Source organism: Equus asinus, chromosome 18, assembly GCF_041296235.1.
Source record: "Equus asinus isolate D_3611 breed Donkey chromosome 18, EquAss-T2T_v2, whole genome shotgun sequence".
Classification (NCBI taxonomy): domain Eukaryota; kingdom Metazoa; phylum Chordata; class Mammalia; order Perissodactyla; family Equidae; genus Equus; species Equus asinus.
The window spans coordinates 9,491,974-9,504,624 of record NC_091807.1 but is presented as its reverse complement, the minus strand read 5'-3'; the positions used below and the strand labels follow the sequence as shown (position 1 = coordinate 9,504,624).

General features: G+C 40.6%; 1 protein-coding gene across 4 annotated transcripts in view; it reads right to left on the bottom strand.

Moving 5' to 3' along the window:
• ROBO1 (roundabout guidance receptor 1) overlaps positions 1-11,991 on the bottom strand; it is a 1,064,923-nt gene extending 1,052,932 nt beyond the window's left edge. For all 4 annotated transcript variants that reach the window (XM_014867639.3, XM_070488682.1, XM_070488681.1 and 1 more), the window contains exon 1: positions 11,739-11,991. The gene's annotated coding sequence lies outside the window, so the exon portion shown is untranslated. The remainder of the gene's footprint in view (positions 1-11,738) is intronic.
• Between the last annotated feature and the right edge of the window lie 660 nt (positions 11,992-12,651).

Sequence of the window (12,651 nt, the reverse complement as noted above, 5' to 3'; positions counted from 1 at the left end):
AAACACCTGCAACCAATAGCATCAGGCAAAAGAGCATGGCTGAGTCAAGCTCAATGTATTGCTCTCCTGGAAAAACAATTCATGACTCATGCCCTTCGCTTGGTACATGAAGCCTTATCTTTCTGAAATGTACAAAGGGCAGTAAATTTCAGTGCGCTTCTTAAGTATAATAGTCATCATCCATGAAGAAGAGTCACCCATAAGATGGCAAATTGTACCTGCCCAGAAAACTTAATAGTAATAGAATGAGAGGGCGGATTCAAGCAATATTATATTAGAAGGTTAATCATTACACTAAGGAAAGAAAATATATAATAGGAGGATGGGACTGTTGCTTATTTATTTCTAGCACCAAGAGCAATCAGTGTTCTCACCATCACTACAAGACCCTTCCTTGTACATATCCTGCCCCTCAAGGAGTCAGCAAAGGAGCAGGTGCTCCATAATCTGCAATGAACAATATCTGCATACATTTGTGTCACTGGAGTAATCCCATTTGATCACATTAGTCTTTGATCTAGGAGTTTGCATGTGCAGGTGGCTAAGGCACTGCCTTACTGGCCACTTTGTATCAGCCCCAACACAAAGTCCTCCTGGGGTTTCACATCTACTTCACTGCTTCCAGTTATGTAGTCATGCCATTCCAAAACCTCCATCATACTTCTCCAGCTGTCATATACAAAAGCACAGCACTCATTGTTAAGGCATTTTTTTCTCTATTAAATGTACTTGTTTAGTACAATACATCCCACAGAGCAGATGCATTGTGTATGTATATTCATTTTCCATAAAATCTCTTTTGGCTTATTGCCTTTTTCTTAATATTAATAGAGAGAGATTATTCTATGGAGCTGAGTTTAAAATTAACAATTTAAATGGCATTGAGAAGCCACATTGAAAGGATATTTTTCTAAGCAGTGAGGGTGCCCAACCAAAAATGGACTTCATAAATATTTGTGAAAGTAATCTCTTAATGTGGTAAAATACATACAACATAAAATATACCATGTTAACCATTTAAAATTCAACTACGTGGTATTAAGTATATTCACATTTTTGTGCAACTGTCACTACTCTGCATGTCCAGAACTTTTTCGTCATCCTAAACTGAAAGTCTATACTCATTAAACAGTAACTCCCACTCCCTTCTCCCCAAGCCCCTGCTAGCCACCATTGTCCTTGCTGTTTCTATGAATGTGACCACTCTAGGTACCTCATGTAAGTGGAATCACACATAAGTATTTATCCTTTACTGTCTGACTTAAGTCACTTAGGTAATATTTTCAAGATTCATTCATGTTTTAACATGTATCAGAATTTCATACCTTTTTAAGGATGAAAAGTATTCAACTGTAGGTATATATCACATTCTGTGTATCCACTTATCCGTCAACAGACATGTGGGTTGTTTCTCCCTTTTGGCAATTGTGAATAATGCTGCTATGAATGAGGGGGTAAAAATACTGATTCCAGTCTCTGCTTTCAACTTTTTTGGCTATACACCTAGAAGTGGAAGTGCTGGATCACATGATAATTTTGGTTAGTTTTTTGAGGAATCACCATACTTATTTCCATAGTGGCTTCATCATTTTACCTTCCCACCATCAATGCACATTTCCAGCTTTTCCACACCCTTGCCAACACTTGGTATTTTCTGTTTTTTTGTTTTTGTTAGGGTTTTTTTCATAATAGCCATCCTAATGGGTATTAATATAACATTAAATTTGATATTTGAAAGAGTTTGAGTGAACTTACCTCCTTAAATGAGGAATTTAATTCCTTATGTGAAGGAATCCAAATGGTAAGGGATGGAATTTTCACCTCTGCTCAATCTCATTTTCTTATACTCCTGTGTCTTAACAGATGATGTCTGCTGCACTGCCATCTCAGGCAAACACATTTTGAGTGAATATTAAAGGAATTCACCAAAGATAAATTCTAACTCTCCCTTTGGGTTTTCTGGGGCTTCCTATTGTCATTGTCTTCTTGGCCAGGCTGAGACTATGTTTCTTTCCAGGAAATGCTAAAATCTGTAAAGTTGCAAAATTATCCTCACCAACATGATCCTGAGTATAATCCAACTCAGTGGCAGGTGTCCAGTGAAGATTAAATGTTATTAGAATCTGCTGTAGAATTTACTCATTCCTTTGTTTGTTCGTCTAAATTTTCTTGTGAGCTTATTCTTCCCAACACTGTGCAACAGAAGTTTCTGTGATGATGGAAGAATTCTATATCTGCTCTATCCGATATGTTAGCCACAGGCCACATGTGGCTATTGACTATGTACAAACGTGACTTTTTAAAGTGAAACTTAAAAGAATTAAACATGAATATCATTAAACAATCAGCTCCTTTGTAACACTAGCTACATTTTAAGTGCTCAACAGGCACAGAGAGCTACTGGCAAAGTGTTAGACAGTAAGGTTCAGATGGATACACAGAGAAACTGTTCATCATCTTTGTCCTAGTTAGTCAACGTACAGTCATTAAAACTGACACATAAATAGTGCTTGTAACAAAGGCTAGTATCACCAAGTGTCAAGTCCTACTGAAACACTAATGAAAGTGAGATGAACTTCCAGGGGAAAATTAGGAAGTGCTTCAAAAAGGAGGCAACAATTAAGTTAGATCTTGAAGGGTGAATATGACCTCTCTAGATAGAGAAGGAGAAGCATATTTTAAGAAGATGGAAAGGCAAAGGCCTTGAGTTGGAAACAAAGTGGTGCGTGGAAGGGTGATGAAGTGTGTGGGGTATTAAAAGAGACACTAATCCTAGGGGAGAAGTGAGAGAAGTGCAAAGAAGTTAGAAAAGTAGTTCAGAATCTGAGGGTAAACGGCAATGTGCAGAAGAATTCAGACCTGAAGTCATATAAAGAGACAACAAAAAGAATGAATGAGTAAAGGTACACCATCAGTTTGTTCATTTCCTAAAAGAGTTCCTCTCCTTGATCAGAATTATGTCAAAAAGCATTAACTGGAAGGAATTGAAATTAGTGGCCTGAGGGTAACTTGCATTTGGTGTAGAGGCTTTTTTTCATTTTTACTTTTTTTCAGGGAAGCTAATAAATATAAGATTCTCTTACTGCGTAAACCAGGCCATTCTTAAACGCTCTGAAATTAATACCCAATATTTAAATAATCCAAGACTTATTTAGCACAAACCACGTTTGTTTGGCATTTGGTTGTCTATTAGAGACTGAAAAGCAAGTTCTTAGAGAAACTGTCTACGACTGTACTTAAGCAGGTGAGGTTGTTTTACAATCCTCTTATTTCCTCATTCCAAGGTAAAGTTTAATATAGTATGTACAGGGAACTGCAACAATTTCCTTTCTAAACATTTGGTGATTGGATTAATATTTTAGAGAGCTTATTTAAAGTTTACGCATTGATCAAAAGCTGTTAGCTGTTGTGCTGAAATGTTGTTCTGCCTCTGGGTTATAATTCATCGGGCAAACAGTCAGTCAAGCTTCTCTCCTAGACTGAGTCATGATTATTCCTTTGATCTATCGAAATTCACTTCTAAGGTTTACCCTTGCTGGCGTCCGATGAAAAAGACAAGCGTGTCTTTGGGATATTCATTGATATTCTTTATAAAGAACCAAAACTGAAGCAAATGATGCTTGGCATAGCTAAGGACTCATTACACGTGAACAATTACATACCATTTAAAGAGATTTTACAGTTTGTCATAAAAAGCATTGGTATTTAATTGTGGCTGAATATAAACCTATTTTGGTTGAAATCTTAATTAATGCTCTTCATTGTGGTTCATTAACATTGTGATGATTTAGTGAGATGATGGCCCACATACGAACCTGGCAGACAATGGCCAGAAAAACCTGTCTTAAATGAGCACAGATGCCAAGTAGCCTTATAGGCAAGATAGCAATCCACTCACATATGAAACATTTACATGTGACAGCCACATTTCTCAGCACATGGAAATTAAAAGCAATTCGAGATAGATCAAAGACCTGAATGCAGAAAAGCAAAATTTTAAAACTTTTATGGAAAATATATGACAATATTTTATGATTTCACCATAGGGAATGGTTTCTAAAACAAGAAGTAAAAAGACTTGGCCATAATGAAAAATCTTTTATTACTTTTAATGAAACACAACATAAATCTTTTTTTTTTTTTTAGTAAAAGACTGTTAAAAAAAAGGAAAAGGATAAGATACAACCTAGGGAAAAATATTTTGCAATGCATATACTAAAAATGAATTAGACTATAGAATATATAAAGGACCTCTATAAATCTATAAGAAAAAGATAAATGCCTCAGCAGAAAAATGAGTAAAATATAGGTTTAAGCAATTCACAGTAGAGGAAAACTGAATTCTCAATGAAAAGATGCTCACTGAGCATATAATTAGAAAAGACAAGTTAAAGCCATTCAAATGGTAAAATTAAGAAACGCCACAATACTGGCTCTGGCCTGGTGGTGCAGTGGTTAAGTTAGCACCTTCCGATTCTCAGCGGCCTGGGGTTCGCCGGTTCGGATCCTGGGTGTGGTCATGGCACCACTTGGCATGCCATGCTGTGGTAGGCGTCCCACATATAAAGTAGAGGAAGATAGGCATGGATGTTAGCTCAGGGCCAGTCTTTGTCAGCAAAAAGAGGAGGACTGGCAGCAGTCAGCTCAGGGTTAATCTTCCACAAAAAATAAAAAGAAATGCCACAATACTAAATGTTGACAAGGATAGAGAGAATGGTAGCTCTCACAACTGCGCTTGCAAAATTGTAAATGCTACAAGCACTGTGTGGGATTTGGGCAATATCTTAAAATAAGAAAGAAGTAAATTCCACAAAATCAAGCACTTTCACTCCTATGCCTATACCTAAAAAAGTATTGGATATGGACACCATGATGCATGCGTCAAAAAAATCATTGATACACTGTTAGTTATAATGGGAAACTGAAAATGATTGTTAATGAGAGAGGGAAAAGTAAATTATAGTAGGTTTATAAAATGGAATACTATATGGCAATGAAAATGAATGAAGTAACTCTTCCTGCAGCAACTTGAGTAAATCACAAAAAACAATATTCCCAAGGATGCACATAGTATGCTATTTTAATATTAATTAAATTAATTAATATTTTAATTATTTAATACAATACTATATATGATTGAGGTATACATACACATGGTAAAATCAAGAAAGAAACGTACGGAAATCATAGTAGCAAATTTACAATATTGGTCACCTCTTGGAGAGAGATGTACTCTGGAAGAGTACACAGAGGGCTTCAATCCTATGTTTACTGCATTCTTACTTGATCTGGGTGGTAACTCACAGACACATGCTTTACCATTTTCTCTGTCTTTGCCAAATTAACGTCATAATAACAAAAAGTTAATTTTTTAACTTTAAAAAATCATTAAAAGATTTTTAATCTTTTAATGATTAAATCATTAAAAGCTTCAGGTACTCTGCACAGCAGCACTTCAACTCTAAAGACTATCATGTGATTATCAAAATTCTGTTCTTGGTAAGTGCACCCTTCTGATACAGGCTTTTAGGGTTCAGTAAGAATGAATCACATGACTTAACCTACTATCCTCTGTGATCAAATTTTCCTCTGAAGCATAGTAATCCAGGAAGCCATGCTCACAGCTCTCAATAAGATCTAAGAAGTTATGCCAGATAACTTCTTGTCTAGATTCGTCCCCTATCTGCCAAATTAAGCTCCATATTGATCTGGCTGAGTTGAGAAGCAACTGCTGTGATAAACTCCAAGTGCTGGTTACACCTGGAATGCTTGTTAAAAAGCGAATTCCAGAGCCCCACCCCCATGTATTCTAATGTATAAATATGGTGAGGGGTGGGGGTCCAGGGAGTGGTATTTTAATTGTTATTTTTGTTGATTCCAAGGTTTCCTTGGTTCAACGGCCAAAATTTGAAAAATACTACTTCAAGGAATTCACAGTCCCATGGTGGACATGAATAAATAAATGCAATGGAATTTGGGGGATATTATTAAGAAAGAATCAGAGAGCGTTAACATGAAGGTCTGCACAGAAGAAGTAACACCTGTTTTTCATTTGCAAAGATTACCCAAGGATCCAGAAAGTGAGAACCATTTTTGACAGAAGTTCTAAATAAACAACAGCAGAGAGTAACAAAATATCCTGAGTATTTGAGAAAACACAAGTAAATTTTCACAGTTATTGGTAAAGCTGAAGACCGAAGAGAGGAATTCCAGGGCTAGACGATAGAGCACCTTGAATGACACCATAAGGAGTTTGGACTTCATCATTTGTGCTCCAGAAAGATGACTCTGGCAGACATGATGCACGTGCATTCAAGTGGGGCAAGAATGGAGGCGTGGTGATAGCTTAGAAGGGTGATCCCAGGAAGCAGAAGTAGGAATTGGGAGTAGGTCTGTCTGTGGGAAGAGGCTATGTTCATGTAAAAGAAAATCATCAGTCTATGTTTTTAATTGCTTGAATGTAGTGGATAAGCCAGAGGGATAATTAAAAGGTGAATTTGTCTGGATGCGTTATGTGTTATTTCTGAGTTGGAAATCAAAGTAGAAAAGCAAGTTTGGCAGGAAAGATAACGCACATTACTTCCACTGGTTTCCTTTAGTACATTTGCCTTTAAAATATTTGTAATGCCTCTCTAGGTGGACACCTTTGGAAGATCTTTGGATCTAGATCTTTGGAAGTATAAGTGTGGCAATCAGGAGCAATGTATGGACTAGAGATATAAAATTTGTATTTCATTACTGAAACTCTAGAAATGTATCACACCATCCAGCATAACTGATGAGAATGAGCAGACAATGAAGGCTAAATGCAGAGATACAATGAACAAATAGAAAATTACAGTAATTTACGTAATTTACATAAATTTACATAATTTACGTAAAATATAATAGATAATTTACGTAAAAATATATAATACAGAGCGAATGCTCGATAAATATTACTTTACTCCTCTTCATCTCCAAATAAAGACCAAATTAGATGGCAGAAGTTATAATTGATTGGGAATTTCAGAGGTATAAAAAACTGTGAGAGTTGGAATAGTCAGAGAAGTTTCATGATGGAGGAGGAACATGAACCTCCCTAGGCAAATAAGTATGTTTGGCCAAGTGAAGGAGGATCTTCCAGATCAGAGAAGCTGTGTGTGTAGAAGTCTGAAGGTGGAGGTGTACAATTTCTGTCTGAGAATGACATGATAGATTCTTCCAAGATTCCTTAGCCATATTTATACAAATTTCAAAGGAAATAATGAAGGCCCTGAGTTTCACCCCTCTTATCTGACTTCCAAAGATGATGATACAGTTGCAGTAGGGGTCAGAGGTGGGCTTTCTTACTAAGGAAGTTCTTCACTGCTTATGACATCCTTGGAAAGCCACTATTTATAGAATATTGGCCTGAGGGAGATACAAAGAACGGTTTGGACATCAAAAGGATGTGTTTGTTGGTGTTGGTGTTACCAAGTTGATTCTGACTCCCAGCGACCCTGTGTACAGCAAAGCAGAACCCTGCCCCATCTTTCTGTGCCATCTTCTCACCTTCTGGCGCTGTATCAGACAATGCTCTGCTACTATTTGTAGAGTTTTCATGGACAAATTTTTGGAAGTTGGTGGCCAGCTCCTTCTTCCTAGTCTGTCTTAGACTGGAAGCTCCGCTGAAACCTATCCACCATGGGGGACTGCTGTTATCGAAATCCCAGTGGCATAGCTTTCAACATCACAGCAACATGCAGCCACCACAGTATGACAACCAACAGACAGGTGCCATGGTTCCCTGTCTGGGAAATGAACCCAGGCCCCAGACCACACCAGCGAGAGCGCTGAATCTTAACCACTAGACCACCAGGGCTGGTTGGGAGGAAAAAAGGATATTTAGGAGATTTAAAAATTATGAGTTCTGAAACAAAATTTAAAAAAATAATAAAATCCCTTATTTAAATATGAGGGAAAAATAAGTCCATGGCATACTGGACCGTGTACTTTGTCATGAGAAAGAACTTGTTTCCAATCGTGGATCTGCCCCTTATTTGCTGAATGGCTACGTATATCTCACTTAACCTCTCTGTATTTCAGTTTCTTCATACGTTAAAGAAATCTATTAAAGCATCCTTCAGAAGAGTGATGTGAGGATTGAATGAAATCTCTACTGCAGGTAGGGTGCCTAATAGAGTGTCTATAGTTTCTCCTATAATACCTTGGATGAGTCAGTTACTCCCCTAGGACCTTTATTTTCTATAGAATTAGGAGAATTGGCTGGTGCATGGAGCACTGATAGATTTTAGGTATCTACATGAATGTACTCAACAATAATATTACTCACTTCAACAGCAAGTTTAGGGAAATAAATGATTATGTGATCAGCCCACTGTATGCTATTGTATTTCTGTTTCTGAACTCAGAGATCTGAGAGAGAGAGAGAAAGCAGTTGAGTTTTCTGGGTGATAAGGAGGAGCTCATTCTCCAGCAGATTGGATGGAACCTCACCTCAAGTTACATTTCAAGTGGTGCATTGCGCCTGCTCATTCATCAAGCTGCCAAGGGCGTTCTTTGCTGCCTTGCTTTTTTCTCTTAAAATTCACATCTTTGCTGTGTCTTGAGTTGCTCAGCCTCATAATGAAAGTAACATATTAAATCTTGGTTAAATAAAAATAGCTCCTAATATATCAGGTATAGATGTATGCCAAAAGGTGAGATTTCACTGCTGACGACAACCCTACTTTCCGAATATTGCAGGCAAGGGTATAGCTTCCCTTTCATTTCTGATGGATGTTATTTTATATTTGAATTCATTCTATTATATCATAAAATAAAAGATAATTATACAGACCAATATAATTCTCTTTGGGGAAATATTAGGATATGTTTCTTTATTTTGTGCAGTACAAAGTAAGAGAAACTCAGATTTAAACCTATGGTACACCCTAGGCGGCTGTTGAGTTTCTGCCCTCTTCCCCACTGCACACAGCGCTCCATCACTGGAAATCACTAACCCTTCACAGGATACAGCCTAGGAGATGGTAACACTGGTTCAAGGACAGGGCAAGGGAAGGGAAGTGGAAGGAAGGAAGTGGGAAAATACAGCAAGCATGTGATTAACAGCTGTTTTCTGGAGCAAGCCTCCACCAGGGCCCTGCAGCTGTGTCATTGTGCTTCAGTTCTGCAGATCATACAGGGCTGAATTGGAAGATGCACGGAGCAGGAAGATACGAGGAGAAAGGCTAAAGGAAGTCCAAAATCCATGGCAACGATATGAGGTGAATGCCCTCACTCCTCACATACTCCTCAGCTATACACTTCCCCCACCTCTTATGGGAGGAAGATAGATGCCTAAGAAACAAACAAAGTCCTCCCACCAGCTGGATATTTGTTCTGGGTTGGTGCTGTTTATGATTTTGGTGTTTTTTCCTTTTGGGGGTAGGAACAGAAAGGGGTTGAATGGAACACCTACCAACTCTTTAATAAACGCCTTTAATAAAATCAACGTGCTGCGTGCCTTCTAGAATGCTTTCAAAAGAGCTACCTGTGCCTCCACAAAATACAGAAGAGATGCAAGATGGAATGAGGCTCTCAAAATAAGTCCTAGGAGCATCCAAGTTTGGGCCTGACAGCTCAGCTAGTGGGTTTCTAGTTGGCCTCCTAATAAATCAGTGGATTCTCAAAATATTTTGTTTAGTATTACATGCTAGTTCCCAAACAATCACAATGAAGGGGACAAATGGAAAGTGGGAGAAGAGTGCAATGATATTGTCTTACCCCATGTGCTCAGAGGAGTATATTTCCTCTGCAAGGTCCCTGTCAAGCAACCAACGTCCCCATGTGGACCATTTCATACAGTCCTGCATATATGCTCCTTCCTCCAAATGCTCAGCAGGGGTTGGCAATCCACCTGCAAATTAAATGACCTCCCACCAGTACTTGGAAATACACAAACCATCTCTTAACAGGCCTGTGTAACACACAGCCTGATAAAAATCACTTGAAAGAAACACGACTGACCCAGAGGAGTTTGCAAGGTCAGGGCACTCCCTGGTGGGGGCGTGAAAGAGTGGGAGGTGCTGAGGTCAGGGTTAAATGACACTGCGAAATGAAGCCCCCTGCCCTGCGATCTCCTTCCTTCATCTCTAGAGGTGTCTCCAGTGAGCCCCTTCGGTGCCGCACAGAGGCCGGGAAGCGCATTTCAAAGCCACATCTAAGGCAGCCCACTTAAAAGAAACCAAGAAAAGCCCGGACGATGACTGAAATCGGCCCAAATCACTTGCTACCTTTCTTTTCTGGCAGCCTCATCAGTGTTTCCCTTCTTCCCTCTTCGTCCCCTTTACCCTTCGGGGTGCAGTCCTCCAGGATGCTTGGGGTGCACCCTAGGGATTTTCGGGTAGCGGCAGGACCTCTGCCGAGGGCTGGAATATCATTCCGTCTGCCCATCCCACCTGACTGCCTGAAGCACAGAGGTCCCCAGAAGGATAACTCGGGACCTCTGCAACCAAGTGCGCGCGTCCTGCGCGGGGCCCTCTGGGCTCTCGAGGCGCGTGGCCGCTGGGCGCAGGCTGCCTCCGCGGCGCCGCAGCCCCTGGCGGAGCGGCAGCCCCGGCTGCAGCAGTGGGATTGCCACGCCGAGCCCCCTGCTCCGCCCGCCCGCAGGGCTCTGCCTGCCTCTCCCCATTGTGTCCGCAGCGCTGCGGGGCTGAGCCGCGCGCCGCCGCACCCGCGCCAACCCGAGCGCCAGGCGGGAGGAGCGGGGAGAGAAAAGGGGGCAGGGAGAAGGAGCGAGAAGGGCCCCCAGAAGGGCACAGCGCTTCATCAATAATGCAGAGGCGCCTGGACCTCCCTGCAATACGTTTTCTAGCTAAACGCCACCAACTGGAGCGCTTCCTGGCACGTCCCACGCGTGTGGGTTTTGTGTGTGAAAGATAAGATGCATCTTATCCATTCATCTATTCTCTCTCTTCCTCTCTCCTTCCTTCTCTCCCCAGATCAAGGCCTCTCTGTCTTAGCTTTAAACTCCCCACCTTCTCCACATCAGGGCTGCATTTCCAGGCAAAAAGCTGCAGGTTGGAAACGCAGGCCTTGAAAGACCTCACTGCCTACAGGTCTACGTGTCACCAAGAGTTTACCAAAATTCATCCAGTAATGCTTGTTTTCAAAGCCCCCATTCTCATCCTCCTTGAAAAATGCTTTCAAAGTTTGGAAGCTCAAATGGCGTTGGAACTGCTGGTTTCTGTGCCTCAGACCACATCATGAACCACGGTGCAGTCGAGAAACCGAGATTACGCGGCAAAGTTGCCGAGCACCAACCCAGCAAGCTGATGCTGCTCGGAGCATCCTAAGAAGCAGTTGTCCTGTGTGTCCCCAGGAAGCCCAAATGAGCCACATAACCTCCTCAAACAAGGGTTAACCCAGCCATATGCAACAGACGCAAACCCCGAAACTTCTTTGTGAAGCAGGCACAGCCCACCCAGAACGGACACTCAGTACAACTCGCAAGGAAATAAACAAACATCGCATCCCCGCAGGGAAACTTGTTGAATCCCGCCCGAGCGTTCGGCTGCAATTTCCCGTTTAGCCTGAAGGTTTTTGATTCTACCCCCAAAGCCGCCAGTGCACCAGTCACAATTTCTGGACAAACTGCAGAGTCCATTCCGCACCCATTCTGCACTCCAACCACCACCAATATAAAACCGAGCGTGCCCTTTCTGACAATTCGAAAGCCGGGTCTCACTTCCTTTGCCATCATTTGGGAGACTCACCCTTCGAGAAGACTGTTCTCAGAAATCTGGCGGCTCCGTGGTGCAGGCACAGCCCTCCAACTTTGCTGTGCCCAGAGACCCTCCTGAGTTCAATCCAAGGAAAAACAGTCTGAGATTTATAAACATAAGATGGGGAAACAGGGCGAGTGAAGTCGGGTTTCTTCTCAGCGTCAGCACCCTGGAAAAATCCAATCCTTCTTCAGTAGAGAATTCTTTCAAACCCGTTATCTGTATTACTATTAATACGCAGAGCAGACGGCATTGCATGCAAATATGTTCAAGTGTGCGCTTCTATTGGTGGCTGCGGAGGCCCCTGGGTCCTACTGCTCCGGCTCTAAAGTACACAGCGACACTACGCACGCAGCCTTGGAGGCGCGGAGGGGAAAATGGATTTAATTGATTCGTTACCTCTGGTATTGTAATGCCTGCTGCGATGTTTAACCGAGGAAAAAACCCTCACATTTAAACTCTCGTCATGTGATCTATCATTCCATATTTCCTTTTAATTGTGTAGAGTGGCTTTGAAAATACAAAGGCTTTTAAAAGAACATTTTCTAAGAAAAATTCACACGGATACTTTTGGCATGAAAACCCTCCTTTTTTTTCCTATTAAGCATTACTTGGACATAAATCAAGGAAATAATTATATAGTCAGATACTTTTGCACTTCACTTAAATAAAATAGCGTCTAATTTTATTCTTGAAAATGCATGGCTACTCCAAGCAAAATAACTTAGGTTAAAATGGTAGAAGCTAAAATATGAGTGTATGGATTCTAAAACATGGGATATGTTTTTTAAATGTTACTGAAAAAATACCATTAATGACAATGCCATGGACATTATTTTTATTTTGCAAACTAAGACATTCATAAATATTTTACATGTGAATATTGATGCAAAAATACAAATCA